The sequence below is a fragment of the Nelumbo nucifera genome, chromosome 7 (genome assembly GCF_055504915.1).
Source record: "Nelumbo nucifera cultivar China Antique chromosome 7, China Antique-T2T, whole genome shotgun sequence".
In the NCBI taxonomy this organism is placed as follows: domain Eukaryota; kingdom Viridiplantae; phylum Streptophyta; class Magnoliopsida; order Proteales; family Nelumbonaceae; genus Nelumbo; species Nelumbo nucifera.
This window is the reverse complement of record NC_142655.1, coordinates 40,658,305-40,675,287: the sequence shown is the minus strand read 5'-3', so window position 1 is coordinate 40,675,287 and position 16,983 is coordinate 40,658,305. Positions and strand designations below refer to the sequence as shown.

Genomic DNA, 16,983 nt, shown 5'->3' with positions numbered 1-16,983 from the left:
CTCAGCACTGAAAGCTAATGTGTACAGATCTGAACTCCACTGATTTTATGAGATACAAAGAACCAGAAATCAGCTCGACTAGCAATACTAGAACAGTAATCAAAACTAAACAAATCGGCAATAGAAAGGAAAAAAAACTACAGATATCAGTAATGAAGGTATAAGATTTGTACAGAACTGAAATCAGCTAATGTATACAGTTAATGAAATCAGTAATGAAATCAGCCATGAAATCAGCAATGAAATCCGCAATTAACTATCACTGCTGAAATAAAAAATCAGATCTGAACTATACTACCATGACTAGAACAGCTGCAAAGAGATAAGCAAATCAGTAATAGGAAAATACAGATCTGAACTATACTACAGATATCAGAAAATACAAATCTGAATCCTACTACAAGTCAGAAATATATCAGATCTATTAAACCAGAAATGGAATCTATACAATAAGCTACTAGAACAGAAAACTGAGAAATAGGCAATTAACACTAGGCAAGAAACTACTCATATCAGCAAGGGAAGTTTCTGAACCTATCATACAGCAGAAAAAAAAATCCGATTACCTAGAAACATTCGGCAAGAAGAAAGAGATTACCTAAAACTGCAGCTTAGTGTGTGCAAATCTGAGCTGTAATGTATAGAACTAGAACTACTTCTATCAGCTACACTACTGAATTAGATAGCTATAATTTTTTTTCTCTGTGTTCAGATCTGAATTCTGATTTCAGCAATGAAAATTAATGTATACAGATCTGAACCACACTCTTTTTATAAAATAAATAGAACTAAAATGCAACTACACTTTTAAGACTAAAACAGAAATCAAGGATAAAGCAAATCAGCAATAGAAAGAGAACTATCTAGATTAGCAATAGAGGTTAATGCACACAAATCTGAACTACAATGTACAGAGTTAGAAATCAGATTAACAATGGCTAATAGTTCCTAATATTGCCACAATAAATCCCTGGCAATGGTGCCAAAAAGTTGGTGCGTATCAGTTACACTAGCAAGTGCACTAGCTGCACATTAGATTAGGATTCAGCCTTGGTTTGGTAAAACCCCAAGTTAATGAACAGCCTCTCTCAAGTGCATGTTCATTCTATGCATGAGTGATGATTCTTCTATCTCTAGTAAGAATATAATCCCCATGCATGCATTAAGATCTAGAAATTCTAGGGCATCATTTCAGATTGAATGATCACCAACCGAATTGTGCAAGTTATCTCTAACCTTGCACTCAATTGTGTTCTTGATTAGCATATCTGAAATCTTAGAGTCTTTCTCAAGCACTCTAGGATTTCCAAGGAGCAATTCGACCAAACTGAATTAAAGCTACCTGAATTCTCTCTCAAGCAATTCAGATATTACAAATTCATGATCTGAAATTACAGATCTGAGATTACAAAATAGCAATTCGGCTAGCAGTTCTATAGTTGAATTTGTTAGACAGTCTTGTATGCCCTTAGCTTCAATCTGATTTGATGTACTTTTGACATTTAGTGTAAATAAATGAAGTGCATGTTTGATTCATGTTGTTTGGTAAAATTCTATTTAAGACCCTAAAACTGGACACTTATAGAGACTCGTGTTAGTTTTAAAAGTTCACAGCCATTGGATAAGTCTGGGGAGATTTATCCTGCCAAGACCGATACTGGTTTGCCACCAAGTGTTGAGATGGCCTGTCTCGGCCACCAGGGTAAGACCTAAGGCACATGCAGTGTGGGATTACTTGAATCCCTGAACCGGACCAGATTTCCAGTATTGCCCTGGACCTTGGAGACAGATGGGCAAAACTGGAAAGTTACACCTGACCCCTAGACTCGATTATGACATTTCACTAGGTGTTGAATCGGGCTGTCTTTGATTTGTCAATCAGTGAGATCCTTAGCGGGCGTCAAAACTTGGGCATGTTGGGGCAGTCTAAGAATTCTTCTGATGAGTGAACATAGTGACAGGATCAGCCCCTTTGTCGGACAATGGTAATGATCGGGAATACACTGTCTCTAATGGAAACCAAACTGCCGGCAGTTGATTTCAATCGTTGGAATTTTGTTTTGCAAAATTAATATATATATATATATATATGTATTTGTACGGTTTCAAAATGTTTGCAAATGGTTTTAATTCCCAGGATCCATGTGAATAGAGAGTGTGGCACTGTTCCTTGTAGCTGAGGGAGAGGTCTTCTCTTGTCGGGCCGTGCTAGATCATTAAGGGCTGAGAGGTTAAGTGTAAGACCATTTAGGATAATACCTGATGGGCTAATCTTGCACCTGCACACAGTCCCTGGGTTTTTATAAAATGGCTTTGCCCAGGTGAAAGAATGGTAGGATCCATCTAATGGATGCCATAAAGGTTGCGGAATGGGTGGGGCGAATTTCAAAAATTTCCTACCTTCTCCCAACTGGGAATCATATTCCCAAGATTTAGAATACAATATTCAAGGATCCTACTTGAACCATAATCAAACCAGATCTATACCAAAAGATAAATGGGAGGAATATACCTGATCCAGAGAAGCAGTATCTCCCAAAGTTGGTGTTCATGCCCAAAAAATGCACCAAGATCCGTTCCTGCTGAAGATGACACAGCTGTGGATGGAACAGAACCAGCAGGGTGTGTTCTACACACTGGATCCTTTGCAAGAACCCTTTGGAAGCACTAAACACCAAGTCTTTTTCAGTCTTTCTTGCAAGACTGATGTCAAGAACAGATTTCTTGACTTCCTATTTCTGCAAAGATTGAATCTTGCAAAGGTAGATGGCGGCGGCAGGAGGAGAACTCCAAGGGCGAAAAAAGCTGAACTGCTTTTTCTCTCTCTCTAGAGTATGAATGAGATCTAATCTCAATTCGCAGGGAGATTTCTTTTCACCAAAACCCTAGTTCGAATTCTGATGTATTTCCTCTTCTTTTTCTCCTCTTTTCTTCTTGATTAAGAAACCTCCTAATTAGGAGTTATCCCAATCCAAATCTGTATTTGGATAGGGGATTATCTTAATCCTATCTGCAGATTAAGTTAGTTTACTCCTGATCTTATCAGGAGGTTACCAGATTCAAATCTAATCTGAATTTGGTCTCCTGGAGTGGATAAGGTTAAAGGCCCAAACCTTTTACTAACATTAATCTCAAATTCGCCCCATAGATGGGTGATCATATCAGCCTAGCTCGAAATGGTTTTTTGGCCCATTAGATGTTCAGTGTTTAACTAGTTTCAAATCTGCTACCTAGTTGGGCTTCTTTGTATGGCGTGGGAGCCAAGCATTGATCTACACACCAGCCACATGGGTTTGGCCCAGCCTTTAATACAAGGCCCAGCCGAATTCACTGAAAGACTCAGTAAACCTCTGAGCCCATCATATGGACCCTATGGGCCCAACACTTACATTAAGTGGTTCCTGGGCCAAGCCATCTTATAAAACCCCAGGGACTGTGGGCAGGTGCAAGATTAGGCCATCATGTACTATCCTAAATGGTCTTACACTTAACCTCTCAGCCCATAATGATCAAGCACTGCCCGACAAGAGAGGACCTCTCCCTCGGCTGCAAGGAACAGTGCCTTACTCTCCACTCACATGGATCTCGGGAATTAAAACCATTTGCAAACAATTTGAAATCGTACATATATATATATATATAAATATATTAATTTTGCAAAACAAAATTCCAATGATTGAAATCAACTGCTGACAGTTTGGTTTCCATCAGGGAGAGTGCATTCCCGATCATTACCCTTTGTCTGACAAAGGGGCAAATCCTGTCACTATGATCACCCACTCAGATGAATTCCCAGACTGTCCCAACATACCTAAGTTTTGATCCCCATCTAAGGATCTCACTGATTGGCACATCAAAGACCGCCCGATCTGACACCTAGTGAAATGTCATAATCGAGTCCAGGGGTCAGGTGTAATTTTCCAATTTTGCCCATCTATCTCCAAGGTCCAGGGCAATACTGGAAATCTGGCCCGGTTCAAGGATTCAAGTAATCCCATACTGCATGTGCCTCGGGTCTTACCCTGGTGGCTGAGACAGGCCATCCCAACACTTGGTGGCACACCAGTATCAGTCTTGGCAGGATAAATCTCCCTAGACTTATCCAACGGCAGTGAATATTTAAAACTAACACGTCTGTAAGTGTCCAGTTTTAGGATCTTACACAAAATTAAACCAAACAGCATGAATCAAACATGCACTTTATTTATTTCCACTAAATAACAAAAGTACATCAAATTGGATTGAAGCTAAGGGCATACAAGACTGTCTAACAGCTCCCACTTGCACTTAGGCCCAATCTGGTACAAGCCAGAGTCCCATACTTTCCACGTGTTTCTCAAACACCTTCTGTGTCAGTGGCTTAGTCAATGGGTCTGCCACATTATCCGCTGATGCTACCTTCTGAATCAGGGCGTCCCCTCTACCAACGATCTCCCGCAGTACATGGTACTTTCTCTCGATGTGCTTTGACCTCGAGTGAGACTGAGGCTCTTTAGCTTGGGCGATCGCTCCATTGTTGTCACACAACAACGGGATGGGTGATGTGCTGGATGGAATCGCTCCCAATTCCTGTATGAATTTCTTCATCCAGACGGCTTCCTTGGCAGCTTCACTTGCGGCAATGTACTTGGCTTTGGTTGGGGAGTCTGTAGTGGACCCCTGTTTGCTGCTTTTCCAGCAAACAACACACAATCCTATCGTGAAAACATACCTAGATGTAGACTTTCTATCATCTGATTCCGACTAGAAATCGGCACCGGTATACCCTAGAACTTATAGTGAACTACCATCGAATACCAGACAAAACTCTTTTGTCCTTCGAAGGTATTTGAGTATGTTCTTCACAGCAGTCCAATGCTCCTGCCCTGGGTTTGCTTGGAATCTGCTTACCACACTCACCGCCTGAGCAATGTCCGGGCGAGTGCGCAGCATGGCATACATGACGCTCCCTACGGCTGAGGCATAGGGAATGTCTCTCATGCTCTCAATCTCCTCAGAAGTCTTGGGAGACATCTTCTTGGAGAGAGTGACTCCATGCCTGAAAGGAACATTTCCTTTCTTAGAGTTCTCCATGCTGTATCACCTTTTTGGTGTTGTACGTGGACGATATCCTACTCATTGGGAATGATGTAGGAATGTTGACTTCGGTCAAGGTATGGCTATCACAACAGTTCTCCATGAAAGATCTTGGAGAAGGTCATACATACTGGGGAGAACTCCAAGAAAGGAAACGTTCCTTTCAGGCACGGAGTCACTCTCACCAAGAAGATGTCTCCCAAGACTTCTGAGGAGATTGAGGGCATGAGAGACGTTCCCTACGCCTCAGTCGTAGGGAGCATCATGTATGCCATGCTGTGCACTCGCCCGGACATTGCTCAGGCGGTGAGTGTGGTAAGCAGATTCCAGGCCAACCCAGGGCAGGAGCATTGGACTGCTGTGAAGAACATACGTAAATACCTTCGAAGGACAAAAGAGTTTTGTTTGGTATTCGATGATAGTTCACTACAAGTTCTAGGGTATACCGATACCGATTTCCAGACAGATCCAGATGATAGAAAGTCTACATCTGGGTATGTTTTCATGATAGGATCGTGTGCTATTTGCTGGAAAAGCAGCAAACAGGGGTCCACTGCAGATTCCACAACCGAGGCCACTACATTGCCACAAGTGAAGCTGCCAAGGAAGCCGTGTGGATGAAGAAATTCATACACGAATTGGGAGTGATTCTGTCCAGCACATCACCCATCTCATTGTTGTGCGACAACAATGGAGCGATCGCCTAGGCTAAAGAGCCTCGGGCCCACTCGAAGTCAATGCACATCAAGAGGAAGTACAATGTACTGCGGGAGATCGTTGGTAGAGGGGACGTCCTAATTCAGAAGGTAGCATCAGCGGATAATGTGGCAGACCCATTGACTAAGCCACTGACATAGAAGGTGTTTGAGAAACACGTGGAAAGTATGGGACTCCGGCTTGTACCAGATTGGAACTAAGTGCAAGTGGGAGCTGTTAAACTTTCTTGTATGCCCTTAGCTTCAATCCGATTTGATGTACTTTTGACATTTAGTGTAAATAAATGAAGTGCATGTTTAATTCATGTTGTTTGGTATAATTTTGTGTAAGACCCTAAAACTGGATATTGGTGTGCCACCAAGTGTTGGGTTGGCCTGTCTCGGCCACCAGGGTAAGACCCAAGGCACATGCAGTGTGGGATTACTTGAATCCCTGAACCGGACCAGATTTCCAGTATTGCCCTGGACATTGGAGACAGATGGGCAAAACTGGAAAGTTACACCTGACCCCTAGACTCAATTATGACATTTCACTAGGTGTTGTATCAGGCTGTCTTTGATATGTCAATCAGTGAGATCCTTAGCGGGGGTCAAAACCTAGGCATGTTGGGGCAGTCTGAGAATTCATCTGAGTGAGTGAACATAGTGACAGGATCAGCCCCTTTGTCGGACAATGGTAATGATCGGGAATACACTCTCTCTGATGGAAACCAAACTGTCGACAGTTGATTTCAATCGTTGGAATTTTGTTTTGCAAAATTAATATATATATATATATATGTATTTGTACGGTTTCGAAATGTTTGCAAATGGTTTTAATTCCCGGGATCCATGTGAGTAGAGAGTGCGGCACTGTTCCTTGTAGCCGAGGGAGAGGTCCTCTCTTGTCGGGCCATGCTAGATCATTAAGGGCTGAGAGGTTAAGTGTAAGACCATTTAGGATAATACCTGATGGACTAATCTTGCACCTGCACACAGTCCCTGGGTTTTTATAAGATGGCTTGGCCCAGGGACCACTCAATGTATGTATTGGGCCCATAGGGTCCATGTGATGGGCTCAGGGGTTCACTGAGTTTTTCAGTGAATTCGGCTGGGCCTTGTAATAAAGGCTAGGCCGAACCCATGTGGCTGGTGTATAGATCAATGCTTGGGTCCCATGCCATACTAAAAAGCCCAACTGGGCCGCAGATTGGAAACTAGTTAAACACTGAACACTTAATGGGCCAAAAGCCCATTTCGAGCTGGGCTGATATGATCACCCATCTATGGGGCGAATCTGAGATTAATGTTAGTAAAAGGATAGGGCATTTAACCTTATCCACTCCAGGAGACCAAATTCAAATTAGATTTGAATCTGGTAACCTCCTGATAAGATCAGGAGTAAGCTAACTTAATCTGTAGATAGGATTAAGATAATCCCCTTTCCAAATACTGATTTGGATTGCGATAACTCCTAATTAGGAAGTTTTCTTAATCAAGAAGAAAGGAGGAGAAACCCAAGAGGAAACATCAGATTTCGAACCAAGTTTTTTGGCAAGAAAACTCCCTGCGAATTGAGATTAGATCTCATACAGACTCCAGAGAGAAGAGAAGCAGTTCAGCCATCTTCATCCTAGGAGTTCTCCTCCAGTCGCCGCCATTCCCTCTTGCAAGATTTGATCTTTGCAGCAATAGGAAGTCAAGAAATCAGTTATTGACATCAGTCATGCAAGAAAGATTGAAAAAGATTCGGTGTTCAGAGTTTCCAGAGGGTTCTTGTGAAGGATCCAGTGTGTAGGACGCACCTTACTAGTTCCGTTCCACCCACAGCTGTGTCATCTTCAGCAGGATCAGTTCTTGGTGTCTTCTTTGGGTGTGAACACCAACTTTGGGAGATACTGTTTCTCCATATCAGGTATAATCCTCCATTTTTCCTTTTGGTTCAGATCTGGTTCGATTATGGTTCACGTAGAATCCTTGAATATTGTATTCTAAATTTAGGGAATGCGATTCCCAGTTGGGAGAAGGTAGGAAAATTTTTGAAATTTGCCGACCCATTCCGCAACCTTTATGACGTCCATTAGATGGATCCTACCATTCTTTCAGAATTTCTAATCAAGAAACATCAAAATTGAATGTAATCCATTCGAATTACCCTAGAGAACTAATTACAGATCTGAATTTACATGAACCATCATTCAATTACAGCAAGAAATAATTAATGGAGAAAACAAACATGAAGGCCCTAGCTTAATTCGATTACCACTTGTGCGGAAATCAAGGAAGAAGACAACCTAGATTGATCTCCTCCAATGGCTTCTTCTCCAAGTTCAAAATTAACTTCTTCTTCTCTTGAATATTCTTGAATCTTCTTCTTTCTTCTCCTCTCTTGCCCCTATCTTTCTCTCCTCCCCAAAAGGAATTCACCCCCAAAAGGTTTTTGACCCCTTTTCCCTTAGCTCTCTTCTCCTTTTATAGCCTTCTCTTCAGCCCCTTTCTCTAATCTAGAAACTTCTCCCCTCTAGAAAGTTCTCTCATCTAGAAAGTTCTCTCCTCTAGAAAGGCTGCGGCTGGTCTCTCTCTTTGGGCTCTCCCAAAGAATGTTGTATGGACTTTAAGGATCGAATAGCCCTCCTTTGACCTTTTGGTTGGGCCTTGCTCCCATCTGGGCTGTATCACCTTCAATTTGGCCTCCTTTAGCATGGTTTTATGCTAGTTTTCCCTAGACTTGTCTCCTTAGACAATTTCCTAAAATCAAGCTCAATTGGGGTAAGAATTCACACAAATTAGCATCAAAACCATGCATAAACACCATAATTTATATGTAAATTGTGCACACATCAATTAATTTGATTGGAGCTAAGGGCATACATTGTCTAACAACTCCCACTTGCACTTAGGTCTCATCCAGGGATCATCCAGATTCCCAATGAGTAGCATGCCATCTACATACAAAACCAAAAACATAACCTTATCTCCCACTACTTTCTTGTAAACACAGGGCTCATCCAAATTCTGCTCAAAGTCAAATTATTTAACGATAGAGTCAAAAATACAAGTTCCAACTTCTAGAAGCTTGCTTATGTCCATAGATGTATCGGTTAAGTTTACACACCATGTGTTCCTAACCCACAAGAATGAAACCTTGTCGTTGCTTGACGAACATAAAATTTTATAATTTATGAGGTCTTTGCATTGATTTTTATGTCGTTTTTATTTAATTTTGCCCTAATTTAGTTTAATGATAAGAAAAGATTTCAGGGGTAATTAATCCAAGAAAAAGAAAGAAAAAAGGCAAGAAAAGAAGGTTCAAAAAGACCAATTTCAGCCCAGCCCGGTTGTGGAAGCAAGAGAGAGCACTTTGGCCCAAAAGAGCAGCCTAGAGTGTAGCTATCATGAGCTAAGAAGGAGCCTAAGTGCAGCCCAAATAGTAGCCCAAAGAGCTAGGGGCGGCAACTCTTAGAAGGCTTTCAAGAGAACTCTAGAAAGTCCAACAAGGGGGTGTAATACACCCCATTCTAGAGGCTTTAAGAAGGGGCAAGAGCCCCCTTGAAAATCTATATAAGGAGGCCTCTAGAAGGGGGGATGGTGTTCAATTGCTTGAGAGAAAGGCTCTCCCACTCCTAGAGGTTCAAACTCCTTGAAGAGAAGGAAGAGAAGAAGGGCTAGGTGCAAGGAAGAAGAAGAAGAAGGGGCTGAAGGAGTTCAAGTCAAGGTAGCAAGAAAAGAAGGTGAGTTCGAAATTGGAGGTTTTTGATTCAGAGATCTATTGTAATCATTCTATTCTAGTTTCATTTTCCTTTGATTTGAATTCAACTTCCTTGTTGTAAATTTTTTCTTTCTCCCTCTTCCATTCTTTCTTGATGTATTTCAGTTTGTAAAATTTCAGATCAGTAATCAAATTCTTTTTGATTCATTCGAATGGTTGTGAATTGTACTTGAAGTTTCTTGAATAGGGGTTAAATTGTAGATTAATTCGGCCAATTAACTTTCAAAACTCAAATCTGAATTCTCAGATCTGAGATTGCAAGATCTGAATTGCTTGAAAGAGAATTCAGATCTGCAAATTTCAGATTTGCCGAATTAATCTAAATGTTGGAATTCTTAGAGTGCTTGAGAAAGACTCTAGGAATTCAGATCTACTATTCATGAACTGAATTGAATGCAAGGTTAGAGATAACTTGCACAATTCAGTTGGTGATCAATTCAGATTTGAATTGATACCTTAGAAGTGTTTGAAGAAATGCATGAATGAGGATTAGATCCTTGATAGAGATATGGGGATCATCACTCATGCATAGATTGAACATGCACTTGAAAGAGGTTGTTCATGACCTTGGGGTTTCACCAAACCAAGGCTCTATCATGATCTATTTGAATGATTCAATTTTATTGATTGCTGAACTCTGAGATTGACATTAACTGCTTACTCTTCTAACTTGAATTGAAGGCAAGTGGGCCAATGAATTAGATAGATTTTTGTTTCGAATTTTTAGCTTTTGAATAAAGTTTTGATTTATTTTTTATTAGATAAGAAATGCCAATTTAGTATTGGTAATTGTTTCCTAAATCCTTGTGGGAACGATACTTCACTCACTACTTTATTACTTGAATGGCTAGTGCACTTGCTAGTGTCACAATGAGCCACACATCAAGTTTTTGGCACCGTTTCCGGGGATTTAGGGAAACAATATTAGGAAACATTAAGCATTCTTAATCTGGTCTCATTCAGCATTGCATTCATAGTTGGTTTAATTTGCTTAATTTTTCATTTCAGCTTGTATTGCAACTGTTGTACTACTGTAGTTATGTTTTAGTAAATTACTTTCTCTTCCTTGTTTCAGTTTAATTTTGATAAAGGGATACCTGTTTTCCTTTCTATCTTGAAGTTATTGTCTTCTAAAAGAAAAAGAAAATTTAAAACACGAGTGTTGTAGATCTGACTTGCATTCGGCACTCAGATTTGCTATAGCAGAACTGCAGCACTCAGCCAAAAAAAATCTACTTATGTTTCAGCCCTTTATTATTTTTTTTCTTTCATTACAAAACGAAAAAAAAATATAGAAAATGAAAAGAAGAAAAAAGAAGAACCATATAAACAAAAGAATGGAAAGGAAGGATTCAGATCGTTCAGATCTGAGTTCTGCTATAGCAGATCTGCAACAGTTCAGATCTGAGTTCCTCTGAACTCAGACCTGAACTAAGGTAAGTTTGAGGGTAATTGGGGGTCATCACCATCCCAATTCACCCTAGGACACATCTGCTATCTCCCAAGAACAAGTGGATAGCCATGGTTGAAGAAATTCAGATCTGAAATCACCCAGATCTGAACTGGGGTTGTGAATAGAGCAGGATACAGGGCAGACTTTGCAATGTTAGATAACTTGTAGTCTGATCTATCTGAGCTGATTTGGTTGAGGAAAAGTATATTTAATCTGAGAATTTTTTATGCCTCAAGAGATTTCATGCAAAGTGGCACTTCCACACCATTTTCTATTAGAGTTCAGACCTGTAGTAGGGCTGCTACAGTAGACCTGCTATAGCAAGTCTGAATCAGGGCAGGTTTTGAACGGGTTTGTATTACAATTAACATTTCTAAATTGGCATAGTGAATGGTCCTAGGCTGATCCTTGAAATTTTTAAAGTTAGATAGCTCTGATTTCAGCTGTGCATGAATAGAAAATCTAATGATTTGGACCCAATTCAGATCTGCTACTGTTGCACTATAGCTTACAATACAGTAGACTTGAATTTGAAATTGTGTGGAATGAATGTTTTGTCTACTGCTGCACTATGGGTTGCTAAGGATGGTTTTGACTTATGAGCATTTGTACGCATTCATAAGAAGTCTAGACCGAGATATTGAATGGATTGAATGTGAACTGAATTACTTTCAATAGCAGCAGCAGTTACAGGACAATATCAGACCTGATCTCAGGTCAATAGAATTATTCAAACTTGTGAAGCCATACACTTGCATAAGCTTACAAACCTGAACCCAAACCTGGCTCAGATCTGATTGTAGCCCAATTTAGGTCCTCTGAAGGCACATTGATAATTCAGCTCTGATAAGCAGCCCTCAGTCTAGCAGATGTTAATGGATGTGTGCAATTGTGTACATTGTATTTCAAGAATTGTATATTCCATTCAGATTTAAATCATTTGTTGAATTTCTCTGAACCAACAAGCCCAAAGAATTGCAGTCCTAAAAGATTCTGCAATTAAGGGATGTGAATAAGATTGCTGGTTTAGATCCTTTTTAATAATCAAAAATTTAATTATGATCAGTACTTGTATGACAGTAAATCATTGTACATATCTCAGTTATAGTAGGTTTAGGTAATCATATTCTGTTGTATTAGCCTTTTTATTGCCTTGACTTTCACAGTTTATGACAGAAGAGTCGAGTTGGAGGAGATCCTCTACGACCCGGAGATAGAAAGAACTCTCTATGTCCGTCTAAGAGCAGCTAGACAAGTCCAACAAGAAGCTCAAGAAATGGCTGAACAGAGAACCATGATGAACGATGCCAAACCCTCACTGGAGCTACTTCCAGCATTATCAGGCCTACTATTGTTGCTAACAACTTTGAGATTAAACCTGCCATTATACAGATGATTCAAAACACTGTGCAATTCTATGGAATAGCCCACGAAAATCCCAACGCACATATTGCTAACTAGTTAGAAATATGTGACACCTTCAAACACAATGGGGTAAGTGATGATGCCATTAGGCTAAGGTTATTCCCATTCTCTTAGAAGGATAAAGCCAAAGCATGGCTGAATTCATTACCAACAAAATCAATAGCTACGTGGGATGAAATGGCCAGCCGTTTTTTCTCCCTTCTAAAACTGCTAAAACGAGGAATGATATCACTACATTTTTCCTACAAGAAGGGGAATCTTTATACGAGTCATGGGAAAGATACAAGGAGCTGCTGAGAAGAGTTCCTCACCATGGCCTTCCCATATGGCTGCAAGTGCAGACCTTCTATAATGGTCTTACCGATTCAAATAAGACCATACTAGATGCTGCAGCCGGAGGGTCCATAAACAATAAGACTCTTGAGGTTGCCCATGCACTCATTGAAGAAATGGCAGCCAACAACTATCAATGGCATTTTGAAAGAACCCAAACTAGGAAGCAACATGGCCTGCATAATGTTGATACTTATACGGCACTATCTACACAAATAGGAGCACTCAGTAAGAAAATTGATGAAACGCAGATAGCTGCCATGCATGTGCAGCCTCTTACTTGTGAATTGTGTAGGGGAGGCCACATCAGTACTGACTGCCATGTTGGCAATCAGTTTAGGCCATCTACTGAACAAGTCAACTATGTCAACAATTTGTCAAGACACTAGGGTTACCAGAGTCACCATACCTTTCACCCAGGATGGAGGGGACTAACAAAATAAGTATTAGAACCACAGTCTTCCCTAATTATTTGGACAATCGAAATTCAGATTTGAGCATGAACTATTGGAAATAAAAACTAGAAAAAGAAAATAGAAGCAAGGGTGATCATTAACCAAATATGCAATGGATGAAATCGCTAGGGCTTTTGGTCCACCTAACCAATGTAATGAATATTAATGGACTTGATTAAACAAGGTTATTTGTCATTCCCATAAGCTGAGGTCTTTCCTATTTTATTTAATATTCTCTCTCGAGATATACTAAAATTACGTCCATCAGGTAACCCATCAATCTCTCGAGTAGAGCTCTCAAGATGGAAATGCATTAAGTCCAAGAAAAACCATTAAATTCAGATGAATCATGTATATATATATATCTCTATATACCATTCAATTCACACTATGAATTATTCAGTCAATTATGTGAATTCCACTCTCGATTCATTCACATAACACAATTCAATTAAGAGGTGGCCAAGCTCTTAATTGCATTAAGCACAATAATTCATAGACTATATGGAAATCACAATCTTGGATAAATCATAAAGATAAAAATATATTCATTAACATGGTTAGGCTTTCCATAGTCCTAGGAAGAAACAAGTCAGTTCATGATAAAAGAATTAAAGAAAACAAAGGGAAAGAAATAACTCATGAATTCGCCCAAGGTGCTGAGATCTCCTCTTCTTGCCGCCACCTTCTTCTTGAAGTTTCTTGAATTCTTGATTTGTTTTCTCCTTTCTAGATAGATAGCTCAGTTCAGTTCGTGATCCCCACCAGAGATTGAGTGATCCTAAAGCTGGTCCGCCCCCTCCTTTATATAGCTTAAAGGGGAGGGGGTGGTCTCCTACTTCCTCTTCAAGTTGATCTTACAAAAATAGAAAGTCCTATCCTAATTCTACTCTTATCTCTTTATCTAATGAACTCAATCCCTTTATCTCTCTAAGATTACATCAAGAATTTAGATCTAGGAGGACTCTTCTCAGTTTCTTGTTCTTGGATTCGTATTAGACCTCCTTTGCGAATTGGGCTTCAGCCAGGCTTTTCTGCAAGTTGGGCTTCAGCTGCGAATTGAGCCTTCGTGCGAATTTTCCACGACTTCGGGCCCAGATTTGACTTTGACGCAAGCCGAATCAGCGAAATCCCAAAACATGAAAGTTGTGGCTTTGTCTCTTATCTTTCCTGTGGGTCTTGAATCAGCACAATCGGAGTTAGGATACGCGAGTTAGGCCCAGATTACTGAACGGTGCTGAAACTTTGAAAAATCATCTGATTTGATTTCTTTGCTCCTGGTGCCTTCTTTCATGCCCTGAACCAAAATACAAGGAATATGAGTCCTATTAAGTGCTAATTAATTATGGAAGATAGAATATTTGGGGATAAAAATGTGATAAATTCTACTCTCATCAAATTCCCCCTCACTTAAACCTTGCCCGTCCTCGGGCAATACAAAACTCAAGAAAAATTAAAACAGGAACAAACTAACTATCCTACTGATTTTTAAACTCAACTCCCTTTCATCTTTGTCCACAAATATTCTAGGTTAACTATTGCAAACCGTTGAATCAACACGACCAAGTCATACACGACTCATTCATCAGTCAATCCAATTTTTGCTACGGCCAACCAGGTAGTAAATCAGGGAAAACCTCTTTTTTTTTTTTTTTTTTTTTGAGTGAGAGAATTGTATGCTCCATCATACTGTTGAATTTGCTGGATAGTTGGTGCATTTTATGCTCCATCCTACTATTGAATTGCTTGGTTTGTAGCAGGATTTTATGCTCTATCCTACCATTGAATTACTTGGTTGGTATGTGAATTTTATGCTCCATCCTACCAATTGTAGCAATGGTAAAACAACTACCCCATTTACTTAAACCTGAATTTAGGACTAACTTAACTGGAAATGGCTTTAGATAAGTCATGTACCCCTTGATAGTACCTCATTTTTTTTTGTTTTAAAAGCAAATGCAGAAAGCACGACCTAAATCAAATTTTAAAACACAACCTAAATTCTACCCTAAATCCTAAATCCCCTCCCCCACACTTAAAACTTACATTGTCCCCAATGTGAGGTTAAATGCAAAGAAAGGGCCGAAAAACTAAACTAGAAATGTAAAAACAAAAAGAAAAAGAAAAAGCAAACTTCCTTATCATAAACCGGATCCTCTAACTCTCGTGGTCGCATCTTTCGGTGTGCTCCCCTTCCATCCATCATGGGCGGGTTCAAATATGGAATAGGGGCCTGCAAAACAGAGGGTAACGGTCTCTTATTAGAAATCAGCAACATATGAACCTTACCTTGTCTTGGCTTGCACCCTTCCTGGCCAGCCTTCAAATTGTTCAAAACCTCCTTAGCTTCCTCATTCAAGAAAGCTTTCAAGACTCTTTTAGGGTAGGGGAGAGGAAGTTTAATAGCATCTAAACTCAGTTTAGGTGTACTCCCTATGATCTCCTTTTACAGATCGGCCACATCAGCTTCCTTATCATCCTTCTGGGTTTCACCAATTGTCTTCCCGCTTCCTAAACCTATGGCATTTACTTGCTCTTTTTCATTCTTCTCCGTATTGTTGGGCAGCCGTTCCTCTTTTCTTTCCGATAACATATGCACAATCTGCCCCACTTGAACTTCTAAGTTCTTAATCGATGCTTCTGTTAGACAGTTTTGTATGCCCTTAGCTTCAATCCGATTTGATGTACTTTTGTTATTTAGTGGAAATAAATAAAGTGCATGTTTGATTCATGTTGTTTGGTTTAATTCTGTGTAAGACCCTAAAACTGGACACTTATAGAGACTCGTGTTAGTTTTAAATGTTCACAGCCATTGGATAAGTCTGGGGAGATTTATCCTGCCAAGGCTGATACTGGTGTGCCACCAAGTGTTGGGATGGCCTGTCTCGGCCACCAGGGTAAAACCCAAGGCACATGCAGTATGGGATTACTCGAATACTTGAACTGGACCAGATTTCTAGTATTGCCTTGGACCTTGGAGATAGATGGGCAAAACTGGAAAGTTACACTTGACCCCTAGAATCGATTATGACACTTCACTAGGTGTCGGATCGGGCTGTCTTTGATATGCCAATCAGTGAGATCCTTAGATGGGGATCAAAACCTGGGTATGTTGGGACAGTCTGAGAATTCATCTGAGTGGGTGATCATAGTGACAGGATCAGCCCCTTTGTCGGACAAAGGTAATGATCGGGAATGCACTCTCTCTGATGGAAACCAAACTGCTAGCAGTTGATTTCAATCGTTGGAATTTTGTTTTGCAAAATTAATATATTTATATATATATGTACGGTTTCAAAATGTTTGCAAATGGTTTTAATTCCCGGGATCCATGTGAGTGGAGAGTGCGGCACTGTTCCTTTCAGCCGAGGGAGAGGTCCTCTCTTGTCGAGCAGTGCTTGATCATTAAGGGTTGAGAGGTTAAGTGTAAGACCATTTAGGATAATACCTGATGGGCTAATCTTGCACCTGCCGATAGTCCCTGGGTTTTTATAAGATGGCTTGGCCCAGGGACCACTTAATGTAAGTGTTGGGCCCATAGGGTCCATATGATGGACTCAGGGGTTCATTGAGTTTTTCAGTAAATTCGGCTGGGTCTTGTAACAAAGGCTGGGCCGAACCCATGTGGCCCATGTGGCTGGGCCGACAGCAAGCCTTCCGTTCAGCCCCAAAGACGCCTAAACCCCAACATGAAAGAAATGGTAAAGGCAAAAATAATTAAGCTATTAGATGTCGAGATCATTTATCCTATTTCTGACAGTTCTTGGGTAAGCCCCG

General features: G+C 40.3%; 1 non-coding gene across 1 annotated transcript; it reads right to left on the bottom strand.

Annotated features, from left to right (window-relative positions):
- Window positions 1–12,631: 12,631 nt before the first annotated feature.
- LOC148790397 (small nucleolar RNA R71) lies at window positions 12,632–12,737 on the bottom strand. The gene has a single exon (XR_016078999.1). It is a non-coding gene; the product is annotated as a small nucleolar RNA R71 (small nucleolar RNA).
- Between the last annotated feature and the right edge of the window lie 4,246 nt (window positions 12,738–16,983).